The 13,311-nt window shown below is 32.0% G+C and overlaps 1 pseudogene; it reads right to left on the reverse strand.

The window, feature by feature from the left end:
* Positions 1-290: 290 nt before the first annotated feature.
* On the reverse strand, positions 291-4,028 carry LOC132050981 (basic leucine zipper 23-like; annotated as a pseudogene).
* Positions 4,029-13,311: the final 9,283 nt, after the last annotated feature.

The raw sequence follows: 13,311 nt of genomic DNA on the forward strand, positions 1-13,311 counted from the left end.
AAGGATGGAGATTTGGTGGTTCTTGTGGTTAAGGAAAAAAAAGAGAAGTGACGGTTTTAGCGACGAGAGAGTAGATGAAGAGAAAGGGTGAAGATAAGTGGTAGGAGGGAGGAAGAAGATGAAGGAGAAAAAAAAATTTTAAGTTAAATTAATTTTAAATATACAAATGTATCATTCTTTTTTTGCCACATCGGCAAAAAGTGTTCAATAACGTATTTTAACTAAAGGACGAAAGTATATACCACAAAGTTAAACACTGTTAAACAATATATAAAAGACACTCGTTCAGGACTCTTGACTCACAAAGTTAAACAATAAAAAAATGATAGGAAAAAACTAAGGAATCATCCCAATTCCCAATCCACTTAGAACAAGAGATTCCAGTTGTCTTCAATCTTTGAATGTATCAACAAACTAAACCTTGTTGCCTTGACTATGTTGAAGTTACATAACCTAGACGTGAATTTTATCAATTGAATAATTCTTCAAGAGCAAGAGAAAGATTCATCAAAAGAACAAAACATCTACTAGGCCGAGGAACAAAGCTTCCCGATCTTCACAAATCTTGGTCTCGTCTTCATGTCTAGTAGTTATGCCACAATCAAATAACTGAAAAATCCAAACACAACTTAGGCTGCCAACTCGAAGCAGGGAAATAGTATAAATTGAACTCGGCAACGAAGAGATACTGGAGAAGAATCCCCAAAGAAGGAGAAGAAACCTATACAATGTACTAAAGTTATTATCAAGACCAAAGACATCTCCTACACCAGTTCACCAACTTGCCATTGCTGCTGATTCCCCCGCTAAAAGGAAATAAAAAATAAAATCGAAGATGAATGTTAAAAAAAAAAAAAAAAGGCTTGGAAGATACGAAAGCACAGCTGAAACGTGAGATAATAGTCAAAATACCCCCAACGTTTGGCCAAAAAATGCCAACTACACACCTAACGCTGCGTTGGTCCTATTACCCCCGGACAAATTTTTTCAGCATTAAAATGCCCCTTTTTTTCTTGATGTGGCGAGTCAATATAACAACCCCCAATTATTAACAGCGTCTTGTCCACACGCGCCTGGCCCACGTGCCACATCTTTAATTTCTCCTCATTTTTTATTAATTTCCCCCCTTCCTCCATCCATCTACTCTTCAAAAAAAAAAAAAAAAAAAAAATCTCTCAATTTTTCACACTCCATTTTCAGTAAGAGGATCCAAAAACCCATACCCCATTCTCCTTCATCTTCATCAACATCATCATCATCATCTTCATTAGGAGTTGAAAAAAAAAAAAATCACACCAACTTCCTCAAATTTGATCCAAAAAAAACACAAATGTGAAAGGAAGCTTCCTAACACCAAATAGAACAAAGTTCATCCATTAATTTGATCAAACAATCAAGAATTTAAAAAACCCACTTGGTGTTCTTCATAGCTTTCTCAAATTCCTAGCAATGGAGTTTAATTTTCTCCCAAATCAACTCAAAAATTAGTGCTTAAACAACTCCAACCAAGCAACAAGTAGCAACTCCAAACAAGCAACTTTCAATCAGATTTTCTTTAACAAGATTAGATTTTCAACCTTTTTTTTTTTTCCAGATTTTCGTTTTTTTTTTTCTTCAGATTTTTTTTTTGAATTTGATTTGGGAAAAAAATCAAATGTGAAAGGAAGCTTCTTAACACCAAGTAGAACAAAGTTCATCCATTAATTTGATCAAACAATCAAGAATTTAAAGAAACTCACTTGGTGTTCTTCGTAGCTTTCTCTAAATTCCTAGCAATGGAGTTTAATTTTCTCCTCAAATCAACTCAAAGAATTAGTGCTTAAACAACTCCAACCAAGCAACAAGTAGCAACTCCAAACAAGCAACTTTCAATCAGATTTTCTTTAACAAGATTAGATTTTCAACTTTTTTTTTTCCAGATTTTCGTTTTTTTTTTCTTCAGATTTTTTTTTTTTGAATTTGATTTGGGAAAACAGTGATTATAAGAATAATCACTATCCTAGCTCTAAATTTATAATGGGTATTATTTGGCAAAAAGAATGGAGATGGGTATTAAATTGGGTGAAGAAGAAGATGAAATAGCCTAAAAATGGAGGGAATTTAAATTTATCTATGTGGCATCCACGTGGCAGTCCATTTGGCTCTCCAAAACACGTCGATCTTTTTTTTAAAGGCCTATTGCACCGGCTGACGATTGAAATGTCTCACGCTCTTGTCACATCGAAAAAAAGGCATTTTTAATACTGAAAAAATTTGTCCAGGGGGTAATAGGACCAACGCAAAGGTTAGGTATGTAGTTGGCATTTTGGTCAAACGTTGGGGGTATTTTGACTATTATCTCGCTGAAACGTCGTACTATACTCATTCTATCAGTCAGCTTACTCAAACATATACTTTGCTTCTTTTTGCTACCGGTCCAACTAATATACAGAATGACTCATTCTAATTATGAATTAAAAATGTCAATAACAACGTTCAGACATAAATAGATATTCTTACATAGAAATGAAAAAACCTCTTTGGAATTTGGGGACTACATAAAAATTTCTTTAGCAATGCCAGTATCAAGGGGGAAAAGTATCTTAAGAGAAGAATAGAATTTGCATAACTAGTCAAACTTTTAAGTCTATGATGTTTGGATTATATAACTTCAAATTTAAACCATTGTCTCCAAGATTAATATGAAATTAAAATATAAAATATAAATGTTTATTTAAGTTGTGTTGTTAATGACAGATCCTAATGTCTTAAATTACTGGAACAATACAAGTACAATATAATCAGCAACTGTCATTCATACATAGGAAAATATAGAACCTTGAGCCATTGAGTTTAGGGCAAGGGTCAAATTTGCTCCTGAACAAGAATGAACCATATAAATTTCTAGTCTTAACAGATTAGGAAGTTTCTTTGCATGACATTTGTCAAGCGTTTTACCTGACCTACTAAGAGATTTTCATCAGTTATCATTTCCTGTGATTAACGAGCCCCGATTCAAAGGATATAGGAATCAGGCTAATCTACATCTGATATGATTTAACAAGATGAGATCCTATTTTCATGAAAGATTTCTTGTAAACTAAGAGGAGGAAGGTGTCTCTCTACCTCTCAAGGTAGGGGTAAGGTCTGTGTACACTCTACCCTCCTCAGGCCCCACTTGTGGGATTACACTGGGTATGTTGTTGTAAGAGGAGGAAGGTTTGTTAAGTTCAGGTGTAGACCAATTTTCAGATAATATGCCAAAATAAGTAATGCAAATGAATGTTAATTTCACCTGTTCTTTTATTCCCATGAGAAACGCTGGCAGTAGGAGTACCATACCCCAATGCACATCCAGGAACCTCCTTAAGTCCAAATCCACAACTATTAAGGCCTTGATCATTTAACTCTTCTGAACCCGGTTGGAAGCAATTACAAACCTGATCATCACGTTGTAGGCTGCAAGGGTTCATCACATAAGCTCCATGGAGGTTAGGATTAACAAGATTCTGATTAAAGTTCCCACTTTCCATTGGCTTCTGGTACGGAAATGATCCAATTTCACCTTCAATTCTTCGTCGGATGTCCACGAGCAAGCACTTGAGCCTGGAAATCTCAGCTTCCAAGGCAGCTTGATCCTGCAGCCTCTTCAACAGTTGCTGATTTATAGCCCCCAATCTGACTATCTCATCCTCTAATGATGCAATCCGAGCCTTATTTTTCTCACGGTACTTACGAACTGCTTCCTTATTACTCAAAGGGCGTTTCCTCTTTCCTCTATTAGACTCTGCAGTAGTGTCGTCACTGAGGATCTTATCATTCTCACATGGGGCAGGGGGAGGAACAACCTTGGTATGAACATGGTAACAAGTGTGTGTATGTGAGTTATCAGGACCAGGTGGATTGCAAGTGTGCGTATGAATACAAGCATGCATGTCCTTGAGAATTTCATTGAAAAGCTTCTTCACCGAACTACATTCTGGAATTTCACCAAAACTAGAACTTGACAACATTTATTGGTTAGAGAATTCGAGCTCCCCACCGTCCATTATAGAAATCCAAAAGAAACTACGACCCTGCAGGTAAACAAAAAACATTTAATATATATAAGAGGACATAACGTTAGAAGGAAAAACAAAAAGGCAAGAACAGACATAAAGTTGGAAACTTCAATTTAACAATAAAACAACTAGGATAAATATTGTTTGCTAGGAAAGTTGAAGCTCTGATAACCGAAATTTTAACTTCTTTTTTTTTTTTTTTTTTTTAACTTAACTAGCCAGCTTCCCTCCACTGTGAAGGAGGATCCATCCTTAGCACGCAAATTCCCACTGCTTTTGACTCAATAATTTTCCGAAATAACAGCAATCCTCAAGACTCAATTTTCACAGTGGAACAACACTATTATAAAATCAGATATGATTGATTATCATTCGTAAGTATTATTAACAGAAGGCATATATGCTAAATTTCCCATACTTTAAGGGAATACTTCGTTTGTTAAACAGCTAATGAGGTTAATTGGAGGCTCCAACTAAATTAAGAGCATATTTGGACCAACTATTGAAGTATAAGGGCATAAGTGAGCTAAACTATCAACAAATGATATATATGCTCAATTGCCCATACTATAAGCACATATTCAGCCATTTTTCGCTTATAATCAACTAATTAGTTTAATTGGGGGCTCCAGCTAAATTAAAAGCATAGTTGGACCAACTATTGAAGTGTAAAGGCATAAGTGAGTTAAACTAACAACAAAGGGTGTATCAGCTCAATTTCAAATACTTTAAGGGCATATTTAAGCCTTTTTCGTTTATTTTATTGTCCTAAAAAGTGATTTGAGTAGTCAATTCCAAACCCTCTTACCAACAACAACTGCACCTCCCACACTAATTTGGCTCGCTATATGAATCCTCTATGTCCATTAAGAAAGAAGAATTCTTTTCAAAAAGTGTTACAGCAAATGTGAGTACAAACCTTGTATGCACCAAAAAGAAGAAAACCCTGAATTTGCCACATCACAACAGAGAAGAAAAAGAAAATGAAATGGCATTACTCAAGAACTAAAATTTTCAGAAAAATATCTAAACGGTGTAAACATAAACATACTTGCAACTTACAAGTTAAAATGGAGCACTCACGAAACAGAGTTTTAAAAGACCAAGAGAAGAGCAAGGGCGAGGAGTGATTTTTTAGGCTGTGAAAGAAGTGCTAAAAGGGGTGCACAGATGGATGTCACTTTCAATGGCGTTTAAAAAAAGGAGGAAATATGTCAGAGTTTACTAGAGAATCACTAAGGAGGAAGAAAAGAGGTACTATGTCTATGGTTTCCAAAATTGAATGCTATTTATACCTATTTGAGGGGCCAATCATAATCAAGAACTTGTTACACAATCAATGTGGTCTAGTGATTGTAAAAGATCACATACTTTTCTTTTTATCAGACAAAAATAAAGGTATCGGACTATGATTGGGTTTTAATAAAGAGTTTAACTACTCCCTCCGCTTACTTTTACTTATCTACTCTAAGAAATAATAAATAAAGTGTATAATTTACCAATGTATCCATATTAATTAGTGTATATTTTTATTGAATTTGAAAAATGATTTGAAGTGAGTGTTTAATACTATAGGTAAAATAGAAAAAAATAAATTGTCTTTTTTTGATATGCTAAAAGTGATAAGTAAAAGTGAAAATTTATTTTTAGAATACTGGACAAGTAAAAGTGAACAGAGGTAGTATATAGCATTTTTTATACTCTTGGGTCATTTATCAAGAAATGTCCTTAAAATGTGAAATTTATAATTTTAGAAATAAGCATTATACCTTGTTTTATCATATAATGTTTCTTGCTCTTCGATTATCGTATGAATTTGTTGCAGTTGTGTTATCATTCCTTTTTTTTTTTCCAGACTGGTTTTTGTTATTATCAATTGTTCCTTTACGTTTTAGTTATTTCTTTATCCGGACTGCTTTTGTCTGGCTTTCTTTGAGCAAGATCTGCTACACTCTACCCTTCTCAGATCCCAATTGTAGGATTACACTGGGTATGGTGTTGTAGCATTATATCTTGTTACAATAAATATGTGCAAATTTTCTTACACTAACAACATATATATATATATATATATATATATATATATATATATATATATATATATATATATATATATATATAACTTAAACTCTTTAAATAATCAGATGTCTAAATAAATACTTATGCCATCAATGTTTAAGAATTATGTCTGTTTTACGAAACCTTCAAAACAGATCTTTAAAGAGATATTATCCAAAATAAAACACATATTTATAATAGTTGATACAATTATTCTACTTTTTCAAAATAAGCAATAAAATCTTTAGTTAATCTATACAAAATCCACAAAATTAGAAATTTTAACATCTTCTTTTTCTTCTCTGTCATAATTTCATAACATCTGATTTAGAAATTCTATTAAGGAATGACATTGAAGAATTAAGATAGGACCTCCTGAAAACTCAAAGTTAAGACCGAGGATTTTGTTTTCGAATTGTGAATACTTGAGGCTGAAATCTGATTTTATGCTTATAGTTGCTGAAAACTATTAAATAAAGTTGAAACTTGTGATTGACTATTATTTTGGTGATTAAAATGAGAGGAACCAGAGACAACCACTATTGAAGCTTTGAAGCTGAAATTCAGGTTTGTGTAAAGAAATCATTTTTTATTAGTGTCGTTCCAAAAGTTTGGGAACATCTTGAAGAGCTTATATCTCAAGTTTGGGACGATTTGGTGAGATTTTGGATTGAATTTCAGATTGAACTTCGAGGTTGAAGAAGAACATTGAATCACATGTATGTCATTTGTACATCATGTGTATGTCATGTGTATGTCATGCATATAATATTGATGCACATGATATACATAATACACACGCACACATACGCACTTATATACACACACACATATATTACTAGTTCCATGAGGCCCGGGAAAGATATAAAAGTAAATATTTTAATTAAAGAAATATAATTTATGTTGGTAATAATTAAATTTCAAATAAGTTTATTTTCAATATATAAAAACAAAACTTTCATTTTACTCCTTTGATGTTTTAACTTTCGTTTTGATGAAATTATTTACTTCAAATCATATGCGAAGCTAGAATTTGAAATTTATGAGTTCTCAATCCAGATTTTTGAAGTTGCTATACGTATTTAATGAACTTTTAAGACAAATACAAAATTTAAACCCTTGGCTACCGAATTCAACCAAATCTGTAGCCGACACTCTAACTCTGCCCTGCTTCAAACTTATTTTGTGTTTAAAAGATTAATTATAGTTAACCAAACAACATATTTTAAAGATAGTCTGATCTTGACTGATAACACTATTTTCATTTTCAGCACTACATGACATAATTTAATAATTTGTAAAACTATCTAAAAATCATTTTAATAAAAAAAAATTAAACACATATGAGTCTCATTAAAGTATAAATATAAAGTAAAATAAATTCCTACATGTGAGCAAAAGAATTCTCTGAAATTCTCAAGTTTCACAATGTACATATAAAGTAAAAGAAATGTCTACATGTAAAAATTTATTACTACTATATATAAGAGCAAACTTAGGAACTTTTGTAGTCCTCACAAGAATTTTCAATTTTTTTTAAAACTTTTAAATTAATTACTTTTAGGTCCTAATCTTATTTATTTAAGTCAATTTTTTTGTTTTTGTTCTTAAAGTCTACTTTTCAAAAGCTATCGAACCTCCTGCCTCATTTTTCATGTTCTTTGGTTTTCTGTTTGGTGCTCGATATCCACATTTGAGCCCAATTAATCCAGATAATTCGCACTGTATTGCGCCTATTCGGAGGAAGCTCTCCCTCCAAAGATTTTTTCCATATTCATGTTCGAACTCCCTAATTAAGGGAGGAGTAGCTCCATCCGCTGCACAAGTTAAATTATGTATTTGTCTTAAAAGTTCATTAACTATGTATAGATTATTTATTTAAGCGCTCCCTCCAAAGATTTTTTCCATATCCATGTTCAAACCCCTAATCCCTAATTAACGGAGGAGCAGCTCCATTCGCTGCACAAGTTAAATTATGTATTTGTCTTAAAAGTTCATTAACTATGTATAGATTATTTATTTAGAACTAAATAACTTCAAAAAATTAGGATACATGACTTATAAATGTCAAATTTTGGCTCCACATTTGATTTGAAGTAAATAATTTCATCAAAATGGAAGTTAAAATATTAAAGGAGTGGAATGAAAATTTTGCTTTCATATATTGAAAATATACTTATATGAAATTTAATTATTACTAACGTAATTACCCACTTGTGGGACTACAATAGGTATATGGTTGTTGTTGTTGTTGTTGTACACTTGTACTAACACAAATTATATTTCTTTAATTAAAATATCTACTTTTATATCTTGAGTTTAGCCCGGGCGCCTCACATAACTAGTAATATATATAAGTGTGAAGAGAGGACCAACACAGCAATACAAATTTGTACCACAAGTTATATAAATCGTACATTTTAACCAACTACTTTTTTATCCCACGTGGACATATGTCATAGTACTGAATATTTATCTCTTCTCATGTATAGACCTATGCACTTCAAATTTAATTCTCCGACACATTTATTTCCTCCGTGTACTTATACTTGTTGACTTTTGACTTTTTAAGTTCTTTAAGAATTAATAAATGAAGTACTCCTTCCGTCTCATATTACTTGACCACATTACTAAACTACTTTTTATCCCACGTGGACATATGTCATAGTACTGAATATTTATTCTCTCCTCATGTATACACGTATGCACTTCAATTTTAATTCTCCGACACATATTTATTTCCTCCGTACACTTTTACTTGTTCATAAATGAAGTACTCAACATTACTAAAAATATATGTCCAAATTACTTGTTCATTTACAAAATCAAGATAAAATTAATTAAATCTTTCCCATCTTATCCTCTCCGTCTCATATTAGTTGGCCACATTGTTCATAAATGAAGTACTCAACATTACTAAAATATATGTCCAAATTACTTACTCATTTACAAAACCAAGATAAAATTAATTAAATCTTTCTCATCTTATCCTCTTCGTCCCATATTAGTTGGTCACATTACTAAAAATATATGTCCAAATTACTTGTTCATTTATTAAAACAAGATAAAATTAATTAAATCTTTCCCATCTTACCCTTAGTAATAAATGTTCTTGAAAATAGTCAATTTTGATTAGAATGTATTTATTGGAGAGAGATAGGGGTAAGATAGTAAAATACATCTTTATTTATGATTTCTTAAGGGGCGTGCAAAAGGGAAAGTGACAAGTAATATGGGACGGGGGGAGTATATATTTTACCATAATATTCATATTTATTGGTGTAAGTCTCAATAGCCTTCGAAAATGATTTGAAAATGAGTAATTAATGTGAAGGGTAAAATTAATAATAAGAACAAAAATTTCTTTCTCTTGATTTGTTAACGTGGACAAGTACAAGTAAATGGAGGGAGTGACTTTTATCTCTATTTTTCTTCTTTGTCAATACTTTAAACGTGAACAGAGGACGACCAATAGCAATGCAAATTTGTACCAAAAGTTATATAAATTATACACTTTAACCAACTAACTTTTTATCCCACTTGGACATATGTCATAGTACTGAGTATTTATTCTCTTCTCATGTATACACGTATGCACTTCAATTTTAATTCTCCTACACATAACTTGTCACTTTTGACTTTTCACATTCTTTAAGAATTAATAAATGAAGTATATATTTTATCAGAATATCCATATTTATTGGTGTATAGTCTCAATAGCTTCAGAAAATGATTTGAAAATGAGTAATTAATGTGAAGGGTAAAATAATAAGAAGAAAAATTTCTTTTTCTTGATATGTTAACGTGGACAAGTAAAAGTGAAGGGAGGGAGTGACTTTTATCCTCGTTTTTCTTCTTTGTTAATACTTTACTTATTTTACTCTCCTTTGCAGTCTCTGATTATTATTTCTTTATATTTATAAAATGTATTACTTTATATTTTCATTTCGGAATTAAAATTTGGTGATTTACGATATAGCATATATCTTTCTAATTTTGATTTCTTTGTAACAATTTTTTTTTTATCTATGATTGTTAATATAAAAAATTATAATATATTTTTTAATTAATTTAATAAAAATATTTTATTAGTTTTGCTTTTTTAAAATCTAATATATACAACAATGGTTCTTCTATTTGGATCTGAATAGTTAGTTAATTGAAATGGATATCAACCTGTACATATAAGATACTAAAGAATTTAAAAGAAAAAAAATCTAGAATCAAAAAATTAATTTTCCCTCGTATTCTTGCTAATTTTCTTTTTCACATCGATGAACAACTTTTATTGTCATGACAGTGAGAAAAAAGTCCAGCTCTTTCCATCTCAAAGACTTAATTCCATCATATGTTTTTAATTTTAAACTCCATTTTTTAATTATAACTAAAGTGATGGTACATAAAATACATTTTGTATATGTTGCTATATATAATAACAATTAGATTGGTCTTTATTCCTTCCAAATGATTCGAATAGCAGTGGTGATGATAGTTCAAATCATATCAGTTATTCCGATGAAACAAGTTTTCTTGATAGCAATGATTTCAAACTAGACGATTTGAAATCCCGCCTTCTTATAGAGTGTAATGATAATTTTTGCAGCGTGAAATATTCCGATCAACGAGAATATTATTGTGGGTTACGCCGAGAATGAACATATCGGCATGCCGAATCAGAACGTCATGCTCGTGACTTGAAAAATCTGAACGCTCAAATCCCAACAAGGTACTCAATGACCATGCCTCGAGTAGGTCCAGAAACATGCGAACTTGCCGTACAAAGGATTATAAAAGAAAACAACAGAATGTTAGCAAGACGTTGTAGATTTTACATGCTAAAGTTGGCCGAAGAACAAGCATCATTAATGGGTAGAGAATTAGCATCTACAGAAAGAAGATATGTCTTAAGAAATCGAAAATATTGTTCTGAGGACGATATTGAGGACTTCTATTCTCATGATGATTAGGGGTTATTTTGGCTTACTCTCTTAGATTTTGGGTCATTTAAGTTTCGGACTCATGCGGTTAATTTGTATTTTTAGTTTATGATTAAGTCATCAATTTGAATATTTTTAGTATATTTCTAATTTGCTATGATTGTTATAGTCTATTATTAATTAGTACATAAAGGGTGCGGATTACATAATAAATGAAAACGTGCAACTAGTAAAAACAAAGTACATAAAAATAACAAACTAAATAGAAAATACATAAAAAAACTAAATACATAGAAATATTAAACTTAATAAACAAAATACATTGAACTAATAAACAACAACAAGATAGCACAATTAATCTTTCAAAATTTTAGTTTTTCTTTCAAAGCATTTTTCTCTTGTTGAGTATCTCTGAGTTAGCCACGACGAGAAAAGCTTTGTTTTCTTTGGATTCTTTAAGCATCACCTCCAAAAGGTCAATTTTTTCTTGAGCTTCCATAAGCTTAAACTGTAAGTCAAACTTCACGGTATCTCTAGTGATACGTGAGGTTGCGGTATCTCTATCAACATGAAGCTTTTTAAACCTCGCCGCCACCGTTTTATACACGGGAATGCTATCTTCCCAACGAAAATGTTTGCAACCGCTCATATCCTATAAACATTACAAGAAATCAATTTTTTTAAAGTAAAATATGTAGATAATGTGAAAAAAATTTAAACCCTAAAAAATTGTAAAAACACTTACTTCGAGCACTTTACAACGCCAAAAACGACACCCCGGATTATCTTGGATCCTTGATGTTCTTAGCTTACGATAATGACCACATTCACAAACATCGAGTTTTATAGCAAAGTTTGACGTTTCAGAGCTTTGAGACATGATTTTGGGGGGGGCTAAAGTATGTTGAAAGAGTGAACATGGAGGAGGTGAAGAAGAGTAACTTGGAAAAATGAAGCTGGTAGTGTTTTTATTAAATCCCTATTGCGCACTAATTTAGTGCGCAAAGGGTAGTTTCGTTACTTTTTTTTTTACTGGGTTATTTTGGTATCCGAACCCACTTTTTGGGTCATTTAAGTTGCGGACTCGAATAAGGACAATCATGCAACAACACGTTGTGTTGCAATTGGGTCATGGCTAATTGTCATTTTAACTTGGGCCCAATCCTCTGTAACGACATTATTTGGGAGTTTGACACCCATAACAACAACCCAATAGCTATTGGCATGTTTTTGGCCCATGAATATGTTTTTGGTCGCACGAATGGCCTATCTTGGGGTGGTGTTTAAATTTTTGTCCCTCAAATCTCAAGTCTTTGTTTTTGGTCCTTTGGCAGTTTAAGTAACAAAGAAGTGAACGAAAATACCTCTGACAATGGGAAAAAAAGGGCATTCCCTTATCTATCACCTAATTACCCAAGGCACAAGTTTATAGAACTTTTGTCTTGTCCAGCATAAGTTCTGTAGGACTTAAGTGAGCCAGCATAAGTTGTGTAGTATCTAATTCAGCCGACATAAATTTATATTTTCACATCATAATATAACACAAGTTATGCCTTACAAGGCATAACTTAGTTCCAACAGAAAATTTCTCTAAACTTATATCGAGCGAATTAGATGCTTTGCCTTGGCTTTATGTAGAACAACTTAATACAGGCTATGTCGGAAAAACGAAAAGTTCTATAAACTTATGCCTTGCGCAATTATGTCATAGATAAGGGTACTTTGGTCCACAAGTTTTCATTAAATAAGAAGTAGGGACAAAATTTAAAAACAACTGATTGAGTGGCAAAAATTAAAGACCACTCCGAAATCGGCGCAAATAAATGATATGTTTAGCAATTGAAGCCTAGAAAATTTGGTAGTGAATAACTATGTCGAGCAAAATAAACGAGATACTAGGAGATTTTGCAATTCTCCTCTTGATTTCACACATGTATTCATTCCAAAAGATAACGTATTTATGTTCATCTCAGACTAGCTATCACATGCAGATTCTTACGAACGTCATGAGTTTATCGTGTTATATATCGTGTATCTTAGTGTATATTACACACATTTTTATATACACAGATACACATGATATACTGAAGATAACAGGATATAAAGTGGGGTATACATGATATACAGTGGGATTCAGCGCATTTTGATCCATACATTTGACATTCCTTAATTAAGATTCAGATCTACTTAGAGCCTGTTTGGATTGGCTTATTTACGGTGCTTTTTGGCAATTTTATAGTGTTTGCGTAAGATAAAAAATGGTTTTAAACACTTGT

This window comes from Lycium ferocissimum, chromosome 3 (genome assembly GCF_029784015.1).
Source record: "Lycium ferocissimum isolate CSIRO_LF1 chromosome 3, AGI_CSIRO_Lferr_CH_V1, whole genome shotgun sequence".
Lineage (NCBI taxonomy): Eukaryota > Viridiplantae > Streptophyta > Magnoliopsida > Solanales > Solanaceae > Lycium > Lycium ferocissimum.